The sequence below is a fragment of the Pseudoliparis swirei genome, chromosome 8 (genome assembly GCF_029220125.1).
Source record: "Pseudoliparis swirei isolate HS2019 ecotype Mariana Trench chromosome 8, NWPU_hadal_v1, whole genome shotgun sequence".
Lineage (NCBI taxonomy): Eukaryota > Metazoa > Chordata > Actinopteri > Perciformes > Liparidae > Pseudoliparis > Pseudoliparis swirei.
This window is the reverse complement of record NC_079395.1, coordinates 539,249-551,795: the sequence shown is the minus strand read 5'-3', so window position 1 is coordinate 551,795 and position 12,547 is coordinate 539,249. Positions and strand designations below refer to the sequence as shown.

At 44.7% G+C, this 12,547-nt stretch overlaps 1 pseudogene; it reads right to left on the bottom strand.

Annotated features, from left to right (window-relative positions):
• Positions 1 to 455: 455 nt before the first annotated feature.
• Positions 456 to 9,172, bottom strand: LOC130198267 (tripartite motif-containing protein 16-like; annotated as a pseudogene).
• Between the last annotated feature and the right edge of the window lie 3,375 nt (positions 9,173 to 12,547).

Below are 12,547 nucleotides of genomic sequence, written 5' to 3'. Positions count from 1 at the left end.
ACATGCTTTACTTTCTTGTCTGTGCACTTTGATGCATGTATTAAATGTAGAAGTGACTCCACCCGTCTATGAGTCTTGTGTTTCCGGTCCAGTGGCCTCTGGCCCCAGTGCATTCTGGGTGTTTCCTGAGGGGAACCAGAGGGTTGGCGCCTCGCTTCCACAGCGACACCGTGAGTCAGGACACAGTGGACGGAAGAGCAGAAGCACTCAGCTGGGGCGCTCACCTCTTTCACATCCCTGGTTCAGACACTTAAGGCACAGCACACACACATGCAGGAAACAGGGTCACACTCGTGACCTCCAGAGGAGCCGACCTCCGGGTTTGAGAAGTGAAGCCGACGCACGGAGAGAACCTGAACGTTACATGAAACCTTCAGTGAAGTCTGGGAGACGTGTTGGACCACCACCTCAGTTATGGAAAAGAACGATGAGACATTTACTGATTGATTGATACTTTATATTATAATGCAACACAGTACATCATGTGTACGTTGATTGGGAAAACAACAACAACAACAACAACATTTATTCTCACAAATATATTAATATAATAATTTGCATGAAGTTCTAAGAACAAAATATCTCCGATAAAGAAGCTCTGGTGCTTTCTCTCTTTAAGACCCATGCAGAGGAAGAGAAACTTAAATTAAAGAATACATCAATAACAATATTCATCAAACATTTAGAGCTCAGAGCATTTTACATTTCCCTGCAGATAAATATGAGTTCAGGTAAACAAAGAGCATCATGAGCAGTGAGAGCCTCCATGACTCAACACACACAGGAAGGAGCGCCACCTACAGGAACTCAGACACCTACACAACAACAAGGAGAAGATGGACAAGTCCCGCCCACAAGGTTTGATTGGCAGGTGAAGAAAAGTCTGCTCAGCGACGATGATGGAAACAAAATAAGTTTCAGACTTAAAACACAGACTTTAACCAGATGTCCCTGAACTCACTTCTGTCTATTTGAGTTTACTGAACTCAGCAGTGTCTCCAGGATAATACAACCCAAGTCCAGCATAGAGAGGCTGAGTGAATGTGGTCTGGACTCTGTGGAGGAGAGTCATGGTGTCAGAGACGCTGTAGAAGGACAGAATACCTGCTCTGTGATCCAAGTACACTCCGAATCTGGAGGACTGAGGACCAGAGACGGGAGTTGGGACTTTGTTGTGATAAAATGTAAAACTGTTATTGTAACAATATAACGCCCAAGATTTATTATTGTATCCAAACCCACATTCATACATACTCCCTGTTCTGCTGATATTCTTGTATGAGACGGCTACAATAACTCCTCCTCTCCACTCCACCTCCCAGTAACAACGTCCAGTCAGACTCTCTCTACTCAGGACCTGATACCTTGTAGTGAACCTGTCTGAGTGACGAGAATAAGACTGATCTTCTCTCATTAATGTTGCTTTTCTGTTCCCATCAGATAATAACAGACGTGTGTGTGCTGTGTTTGGATCCAGAGTGATGTCACATGAATACCTTAAGAATCCAGCTCTGGTCTCGGGCTCTGCTTGTGAAGGAGACAGTAAATCGTCCACTTCAGTCACTGCCAGTGAGACGTTTGTCCACTTGTCCCCCAGAACGTCCTGTAGTTTATCTCTGACTTCTGACACAGCCGCCGTCACGTCCTCAAAGTGTCTCAGAGGACGGATATCGATGCCGGACGAGTGTATCGCGACTCAGCGCGTGGTGACAGTGAGGGGTAGTGGAGGAGAAACTGCTTGAGATCCTCTGTGTGTGACAGCAGCTTCAGCTCAGCCTCGTTCCTCTTCAGCTCAGTGATCTCCTGCTCCAGCTTCTCCTGAACTCGACTCACTTCAGTTGTCTGCGGGATCTGACCTGCTGCTTCACGTCAGAGCTTCTGTTCTCCATGAGCCGGATCAGCTCAGTGAAGATCTTCTCACTGTCCTCCACTGTTTTATCAGCAGAGGTTGAGGCCTCCACCTCCTGATGGAGCAGCTTCAGGTCTTTCTCTCGGTCCTGGATTCTCTGCTGGATGTTGAGTCGACTCCTCCAGCTCTCTGCCTCTCGGTCCTTTCTGCTGCAGCTGAGACTGTGTCGTGGCCTTTATGTTCATCCATTAAGCAGAGGTAACAGATACACTGCTGATCAGTACGGCAGAAGATCTTCATCTTCTCTTTATGACGAGAGCAGATGTTCTCCTGGAGCTTGTTGGAGGGCTCCACCAGCTTGTGTTTCTTTAATGGAGGTGAATCATAATGACGCTGAAGGTGTTTCTTATGGAGGACTCAAAATGACTTAAGTATAAATAAATAAATAAATGAATGCATGAATAAATACAAGAATAAATAAATAAATGCTTAAATAAATGTATAAATAAATAAATAAATACAAGAATAAATGTATAAATACAGAAATAAATACAGAAATTAATAAATATAAGTTATAACTCAACAGGACATCATTAAATAAATGTATTTCTACATTTCTGTATTTCTTCATTTATTTATATCTCTATTTATGTGTCCACACGTATTTCTTCATTTATTTATGTGTGACATTTACGTGTCCATTATATTCAAATGAGCTGGGGCGGTCCGAACCTCATTGTTGAACAGGATTGGTCAAGTCAGGAGCAAGACAGGAAGCAATCGATCCCTAGCACTTGGATCTGTGAGCGAACAACAGCGTTTATTATGCAGTCCTGTCTGTACATTCTAAATACTACAGTTGTTGAGTCACGGAATGTAATTTAAGGATGTTTTCAGCCGAGAAGTTAGTAGTTTAAGCATCAAATCTGTGGTCGGTTTATCGAGATTCAGCCTAATAAGGACGACGAGATTTGAGGTTCTGCTCAGCAGGACCAGTGAGCTCCGGGCGCTCAGCGCGCTGTGTGGCCGAGAGAAGCCTGATCTCGACAGGACTTTTGAAATGCTCCGCTGGCTCTGACGTCTCCGTAGGCGCTAAACATAAGATATAATTAGGTTTTGGAGGATCTAAAGAGCACAACGAGTTTATTATTTACTAAAGATAACGTTACGTCAATTTGACTGAGGGTTAAGATTCATAACTTCATATTGTAGCGACCCTGGGTCAGGAAAGCTACACAGACGTTATTTATTATCGTATTTGTTGTAGCCTCGCCAAACAACAGTGGACACCGCAACATTCTACTCCACTGTAAATTATTTTACAGTGAATAATTGGAGTAAATTCATGCGCAGAACAGTTGATGTGGTGACGTCACAAGACCAGAAAGACCGTCCTGCGTCCTCGAGAGTCTGGACTCCCAAAACCAGACTCCCAAGACCAGATTCAAAGACCAGACTCAAAAGAACACAAGTCTGTACTCAGTGATCTTGGAATTGATAAACAGCTGAAGTCAAAAAGCTGTCTAGGCTAAATTCTGCTAACGGTGAGTGAGCTGGCGAGTCAACTTCAGCATCATGTGCCAGGCAGAAGTAGTAGAGCACAACACACCAGGTGCATTTCACTCCTGTGACCAATCATGCTTTAGACAGAGGTTCGGACCGCCCAGCTCATTTGAATATACGGACACGTAAATGTCACACATAAATAAATGAAGAAATACGTGTGGACACATAAATAGAGAAATAAATAAATGAAGAAATACAGAAATGCAGAAATATATTTATTTAATGATGTCTTGTTGATTTATAACTTATTTATTCATTCCTGTATTTATTTATACATTTATTTAAGCATTTATTTATTTATTTATACATTTATTTATACATTTATTTAAGCATTTATTTATTCATTTATACATTTATTTAAGCATTTATTCATTTATTCTTGTATTTATTCATGCATTCATTTATTTATTTATTTATTTATACTTTAGTCATTTTAAGTCCTCCATAGTTTCTCACAGTAAGAAGCCAGACACAGCAGACAGGACTTGAAGGCCTTCAGTCTCCTCCCAGTGCAGACATCACAGGCCACATCTTCAGCTCCAGCATAGCAGTGATCAGCAGGAGCAGCTTGGAGTCCAGTCTTCTTCAGCTGCTCCACTAGAGCTGCCAACATGGTGCTCTTCAGCAGGACAGGCCTCAGTGAGAAGGTCTGCCTACACTGAGGGCAGCTGAGGAGTTTCTTCCCCTCCTCTTCCTCCCAGTGGGCTTTAATACAGTTCATGCAGTAGCTGTGTCCACAGGGAATAGTCACCGGATCCTTCAGGAGATCCAGACAGATGGAACAAGAGAAGGTTTCCAGATCCAGCTGAACTCCTTTCTGCTCCATTTCACCTCTCAGGAGCAACGACTGTCTGAGTTTCACTTCCTCAGAAGCGACTCTGCTTTGACATCTGATGTGAACAACATGTGACGGTTCAGTGAACGGGGCGTGTCAGCTCTAGTGGGAGGGAACCGGGAAGTGTGTGGACAGAGTGCAGCCGCCTGTGTTTGAGAGCAGGAGGAAGAGGGAGGGGCTTATCAAGCTGTACTTCATTCCTGGAGGAGTAGCTGAAAGAGGGAGTGAAAAAAATAGGAAAATTAATAATCCAAAAACAAAGTTTTGCATCTGAAACATCCCATAGGATAACAAATGTTTTTCCAGTCTGACTGAGTAGCAGGTTAACGTTAATGAAGCAGATGATCACTTGGAGCACCACTTGATATCAGATGGAGAGCTGCCCACAGGGTGAACCACACGGATGACTGACCACCTGAAAGTTTATTATTTATTATAAATATATGTGTGTGATCTTGATTGATTTTTGTTGAATCCCTAAAAACTGAACTATTTAATTTGGTGTTTTTTCCCCACAACAATTGAGCTCTGTAGCTGAACCTGGTGACTAGTCCATAAACCTGAGTTACAATAATTAAAATAGAGCCACAGGTTACACATCTGTAGTCCTAGACCCACACAAATGGACCCGTGCTGACCCTTTCAGTCACGTGGGTCGAGGTCACCCAGAGGTCAAAACCCATTACAGTTTTTCTCAATTGCTAAAACACTAAAACCCATTGGTTGAACAAAGTTCTCAGACGCCTGAACTCATTTAGCCAACTGTGCAATAGTCTGTTGTCAATACCGTAAACTATTTCACATGGTAAAACACAATTTGCAGATCTCACTTAGACTTTTCAGCAAAACTCTAAAACATCCTCAGTCTCAAAACACATTCTGCCCTCTAATGCACACGTCATCCATACTGTGAACACAAGGGGCAACGATGAAATACAAAGAGAGAACACACGTCATGGATCAACACAATCACTCTAAATGGATTTAACTCGTATCAAATGATGTGACACAACCAAAATAAGCCAGTGGAGAGCAAACAGGTGGTTGAAGGCGGGAAGGAGAAAGTCTGGGAATGGATAGAAGAAACAATGTGAGAGGATGAGGGCAAGTGTGTATGCAAGGTGGGCGAAGAGGAGGAAGAGGAGGAGGGCGTGTCGAGGTGGGGCCACGAGGAGGAGGAGGAGGGCGATGCGAGGTGGGCGAGGAGGAGGAGGAAGGCGAGGTGGTGAGGAGGGGAGGAGGTGGGCGGCGAGGAGGAAGAGGAGGCGGCGAGGAGGAAGAGGAGGAGGAGAGGAGGAAGAGGACACAGAGTGTAACCCGTGGCGACCCTGGAGCAGCAGCCAGAGACCATGTGATGGTCCACAGACGACGAGGGCAGCAGGACTTGGACTCAGCCCGATGTGAGCCGATGTTGTGCGTCGCCATGGTGACGGCGTTCAGGGGGCGGTCAGGATGCTCCCGTCTCTCGGTGGTCGCACATGTTCTGGACTCCGCTCTCTGCAGCTGCTTCAAAGACACACAAGAGGCTTCTTCCCCCGGCGCCTCAGGAGAGGACATGTTGCTTGTGATGTGGACGAAGTGCTCCGCCCCGGAGACCAGAAGAAGCCCGTTGGTGACATGTTGACTCCCTTCACTGGAGGAGTGTCGACTGCAGGAGGCCCGCAGTGCATTGAAGGCTGGATCATGGACCATGAACTCACCGTGGGGCCTTGACCATCCTGCTTTCTATTGGTTACGCTGACAGGACGGACCAATACATGTTGACTGGTTGCAGCTTCATCCCAACAAAGAACAAGAATGACCGTCTGACAGAGACAAAGGACACGCTGTGAGCTGCAGAGTGCAGTCCTGTAACAATAGGGTACAAGGAGGAGGAAGAACAAAAGAAATGCAGAGAGCAGAGCACAGGAGGAAATCTATCAGTGTGTAGCGACTCATAAAACATGTTTTCCTTCGTATGAAATTTATTCTGAGATTAAAAATCTACTTCTCCCTGAGAACTATATGTTTTGAACAATGTGTTTTCTATTTATTGGTGTATTGTTTCCTGACTGCTTGATAGTGAATATTATATGGATCACTTTGTTTATGATTTGAGAGCAGTGTTTGATTTTGAGCACAGGTAAAACTGTTTTGAGTTTCAAGAAATGTGTCTTAGCAATCGAGAAAAACTGAAACACTGGACACAGAGAAACATCCACGTCACTCACAGCCACGCCCCCTTCGTCACGGTCCAAATCCACGATCGATCCTGTCCAACAGAAGTCCGTCACGTTTACAAGACAGAGTTCAGGACATGTTCACCCCCGAAAGAAAGAAGAGAAGAAAAGAGGAACGTGCCCTGACAGCAGGCACGTGCTCAGACATTTTGGGGGGCAGGTGCTCAAACCCCAAAAAAGGGCACCCAATGCCAAAAAAGAATTCTGACAGAGTTGAAGCATAAGCAGCAATACACTGATGATGCAATACATCCTCCACCTGCGTCTCCTCTGGGCAGCATCAGACCACTAGCTTACATTTTCTTTTTGAATAAAGATGAATTATTATATAGCAACAACAGTACAAGCGTTCTGATTGGCTCATGGGTCGTCATGCCAGCCACGTATTGCCCTCCTGGTCTGATACGGATCTGTGTTGCCCTCTGACGTCATTTTCAAAATGAGCGATATTGATAGACATCAACAGCCAAGAGCAGTGGTCCTCAAACTAAGGCCCGCAGGCCGGATATGGCCCGCATCTACATTTGGCCCGGCCCTCTGAACAAGAGAGGCCTTAGCCTATGATTTGTTTTTCAGTCTGGCCACGCAAATCCTAGACTAGCCCCTGTTGAATAGAACGGAATAAGAATTCTCTCTCTCTTCTCTCTCCCTCTTTCTCTTTTCTCTCTCTCTCTCCCTCTCTCTCTTTTCTCTCTCTCCTCTCTCTCTTCTTTCTCTTCTCTCTCTCCTCTCTAAACATAACTAACGTCAGTAAACAGCTGGACGAGGCTTTGAAATCACAGTTAAAAAAAAAAATTTTTAGGAAACGTCGGACCAGTTGTGACGTCATGTTTTCAGCAGCTCTAATGTTGTGGTTGATCACAAAACAACGTCAGGGGACAAACACCGGCGTCATGACCTGTGTGCCTGCAGGCACGTGCACAGATAGCGCCCTTGTGGTGCTCAAGCTCCTCCCCTTTTGCCCTGGATGGCTAAAGTGCCCTTTTAGCTGGAGACACATTTTTTTCATTCATCAGTATTTCAGAATAAAAATGACTCTCTGTCATCAACTCCCCACAAATGTGTTTTAATATCCGACGGAGCATTTATTTGAGTTCTTGTGAGAATTTCTCCCCGACCTGCTCCGCGGCGCTCACGAGCCCCCCCATCTCCTCCTCCTCCCCCCACCGCGCCCCTCCCTCCTCCTCCTCCACTTCCTACTCCACGCAGTGCTCCTCACGCCACCAAACGGCTGCACCTCCTTCTCCTCTGACCCGCAGCATCAGACCAACAGGTCATGACGTTGTTTTGTAACCACATTAGCGCTGCTGAAAACATGACGTCATAACTGGTCGACGTTTCCTTAAAAAAACAAACAAAAACTCAGAAATCCATGATTTCAAAGCCTTGCAGCTGTTTACTGACGTCATGTTTGAGAGAGAGAGAGAGAGAAAGAGAGAGAATCTTTTTTGTGTTGTATAAATGCTGTTTAGACAATTTTGAAAGTATGTTTATAAATTTCACAAGAATTCACAGCCAGAAAATAGCAGCTAAACTATTCTAACAATGCTAGCTCTCGGTGTCATGCTATCCTTGTGCCTCATTGTTTTATGTGTTATCTCTTTGTTTGGTCTGTTCCAGTCTTAAAACGATCAATCTTGTAGAAAACGGACAACACGGTTCAGCTAAAATAGTTTTAATTTACAGTAAAGTAACAACACGAATGATCCAAACTATAGTTTTTAGTCTTCTTCACTTTCAATAACACATTTTCGCTGCTTCTGAATTTCCTCTTGGCTGTTGATGTCTATCAATATAGTTCATTTTGAAAATGAGGTCAGAGGGCAATACGGGTCTGTATCAGACCAGCGAGGAGGGCGATACGTGGCTGGCATGACGACCCATTAGCCAATCAGAACGCTAATACTGTTCTTGCCATAGAAAAATTCATCTTTATTCATAAAGAAAATGTAAGCTAGCTGTCTGATGCTGCCAGAGGAAATGCAGGTCGAGGATGTATTGCATCATCAGTGTAATGCTGCTTATGCTTCAACTCTGACAGAATTATTTTCTTTTGGCAATGGGTGCCCTTTTTTTTAGGTTTGAGCACCTGCCCCGCAAAATGTCTGTGCACGTGCCTGTGTGCTGCGGGTCAGAGGAAAAGGAGGTGCACCCGTTTAGTGGCGCGAGGAGACCTGCGCGGAGGAGGAGGAGGAGGAAGTGGAGGAGGAGGGGGGAGCGCGGCGGGGGGAGGGAGAGGAGGGGGGGAGGGGCTCGTGAGCGCCGCGGAGCATGTCGGGGCGAAATTCTCACAAGAACTCAAATAAATGCCCCGCCGGATAATAAAACACATTTGGGGGGACTTGATGACAGAAAGAGTAACTTTAATTCTTAAATACGGATGAATAAAAAAAATGTTTCTCCAGCAAAAAGGGCACTTTACTCATCCAGGGCAAAGGGGCTGGTGCTTCAGCACCACGAGGGCTCTATCTGTGCACGTGCCTGCCTGACGCACACGGCCACACGACCAGATCACGTGACTCACCGTGTCGCCCTTGTTCATGTTTTGGTTGTTCAAAGTTGGATTCATGTTTCTTTCGGCTCCCCCGCGTTGCGTTCACTCACTGGAAGCTGGGAAGATGCGTTCAAGGTCCAACAGCCGCCTCTCCTCCTCAGGGACCACCTCAATCACAAGAAGAAGAAACACACACACGCACACACACACACACACACACACACACACACACACACACACACACACACACACACACACACACACACACACACACACACACACACACACACACACACACACACACACACACACACACACACACACACACACACACACACACACACACACACACACACCGGGCCGAAGATTCGAGGCTGAACTCCTTTCTGCTCCTTTTCACCTCTCAGGAGCAACGACTGTCTGAGTTTCACTTCCTCAGAAGCGACTCTGCTTTGACTTCTGATGTGAACAACATGTGACGGTTCAGTGAACGGGGCGTGTCAGCTCTAGTGGGAGGGAACCAGGAAGTGTGTGGACAGAGTGCAGCCGCCTGTGTTTGAGAGCAGGAGGAAGAGGGAGGGGCTTATCAAGCTGTACTTCATTCCTGGAGGAGGAGCGCTGTGAATGTGAACTTTGTTCCTCATTTACAGACAAAGACTCTGTTACAACCTGCTCCATGTTTTACATCACCTCACTTTCTTCATTTTAACATATTCATGTGCTGCTCAGATGTGGATGATTGCTCCATATTTCTCTACAACTCCTCCTCAAATCCAGTTTGCCTGCTGAGGTTTGTCCCAGTGATTTGTTTGTCCTCCTGAACCAGTTTGCTGCCTGTCATTAAAGCAGCCGAGCAGGTAGAAGCAGTCAGTCAGGAGCCTCTCCCTCACAGAGTCTAACGTTCCCCCGGCTCGCCCTCTGCATGCCTTCATGTTGTTATAAATCTCTCTGCTGCAGACGCCATCTCTACATGTAACTCTCTGGGTCGAAGTCGACGCTCTGATGCAAAGCAGCTGTCTCAAGTGGAACACGACAACAGGATCTGACATGAGATGCCGAGTCAGCGATCAACCAGTAGTGATGATGAATACCGTCTCCTGTTATTCTCCACGAGCACGAGGGCTCAGAGGCGTAAGCTTGTGACTCCTCTTCGCGTCGACACGCAACCTGTATTTTAAAGCTAGACTACAAGTATAATTCATATGTGGAGGTCAGAAGTTGTTCAATTACTCCATGAATAATTCCATGATCTCACACATTAATATTGTTGCCACAGACCAAGAAACCAGTTTGTAGAACAGGAAGTCGGCAACCAGCCAGACTCAGTTGGTAAGTGTGGGCGTGTCCACGTTGGTTGTTGCTCGTTCACAACGCCTCGGCGATGACGTCATCACTCGTGTCCTCGGGTGGTTTCACAGCGTCTCCTCTCAATGACTGCGGCTCATTGCGGCTCACTCCTTTGTTTGTCTCAGCAGATGTTTTGATGTAAATATTACAGATGTTTGGTCACACGGTAGAAGTCATCACGTTATTCTATAAGTTCACTCAAGTTATTCAACAGATGATTGTGAAGGAATAGGTCTGTGAGATGAGAAAAAGACGATCTGTGTGAATATCAATCTGAGACCGGCCCACCGTGAGGCTACACTGCCCTCTAGCGGCCATCGGTGGTAAGACCCCTCTATTAAAACCCGACGGTTCAGAATAACAGTTGGATAGATAATATTAGTAATAATAACCTTATGTTTACACATCATTTCTGTTTGTATTGTGTTATATTTATATGTATATATAACAGGCCAGTGATTATTATTTCTTTTTCTTTTAAAGATAGAGAATCAGGGCGCTTCATAATTAATATAATACATATTTGAACTTATTAATATATACAGTTTTTCTCCATTGCTTTGGCTCAATTCTTGAAATAGAAATGACATTCTCAAAACAACTTGTGCAAACCTCCAAACCACTGGGCACTTGTTCACAACAGATTTGAATTTCCCATTCCTTTAATCAAATTGCAATTGTTTTAGAAACTCCTTGCAAATGACAAGTACAATTGCCTACAGCTTGCATCAAATGATTTAGCACATCCGTGCAAACGGTTCGGTACAATTGCCTTCAGTTAGCCCAATTACCAATTGAATACATCTGGCTGGTCTAAACTGACTGTTGCTTCTCAGTCAAGTGGTTGTTCTCTGCAAAACATCTTGGCATCATTTCCTTGTGTCCATCATCACCTGCACAATAGTTCACTCCACTGTCAAAATCGTTCAGGCACATAATGAAAAACATCATGGTATATATACTATAATATGGATCTCTTGGATCATCGGCTTCATTTTCAGGTGCAACTAGAACTTTACTCATCAAGGGGGATTTTCTCACATCCGATCACCAATCACAGTCATTTCAGTTAGCTGACAGGTGCTATCCAGGAGTATAAATGCTTCCATCAAATATCTAGGGCTTGACAAAGTTCAGTACAGTTTACAGTATGAACATGGAAGCACCTGGCCAGGTAAACGAACAAGGGCAACTGCCTGTTCGAGGAAGAGGAGGAAGAAGAAGAGGAAGAGGAGCAAGGGTGCATGGTGGTGGAGGGTGTATGAGCATCGGGCTCTAAACCAGAGGTCCCTTCTCCAGGCAATGGATGCTGCTTGTGCCGATGTCACAGCAGATGGTTGCGTCATGCACGGCGGTTCTTCCCCCGTTGCATCGCAAGGGAGAACATCAGATGCGATGTTGACGAAAATCTGTGTCCAGACAGACGTGAGCGCGAGGACGAGCAGGAGAGTGAGGATGAACTCCAGCTTTGCTTTACTTTCCTACTGTATGTTTTGTTACAGTCGTGTAGGCTATACTTCATTTCATTTTTGATGTGCTTTTTGTTTGACACTATTTTTTGCTGTACACATTTTCTGTTTCTGTTTTGCAATTACTGTAATAATTTCCATGGCAGTATAAGTGCAATACAGTATGTGATGTGAAACCTTGTTGGCTCCTCTTGAATGAATCTTTTTTCTGTTTGATACACATAGTATTCTGGAAAGAAAACATCTCCTACAGTAACCATTCAGTGTCAAAGGACGAAGCCAAGATTGAATTGTGCACATGAGGGATATTTCTATGGTCCACTGCCATACTGACAAAACATCTAAACATTTTGACCTGCAGTGTTTAAACAATGACGAAGGGACTTTTCATTTTGGGGGCACTGACTATTTGTATGAGAAAAGGAATTAGTTTTGACTGATGAGTTGTCTGTTTTGGGAGAGATATGACCTTTTGCAGGTGTGCCATAGTGTTTTGCAGTGGTGTATAGTAACGAAGTAGAAGTACTTCGTTACTTTACTTAAGTAGTTTTTTTGGGTATCTGTACTTTATTTTACTACTTATATTTCTGTTTACTTTTACTTTTACTTCACTACATTTTGCAATGAAAACTTGTACTTTTACTCCGATACATTTCCCCTGAAACAGTATCGTTACTCGTTACTACGGAAAAAAAGAATCATGAGAAACATCGCGGACTGTTGTGGAACACGCCGCAGCGCACCTGAACGCAGCACATCGGGGACTGT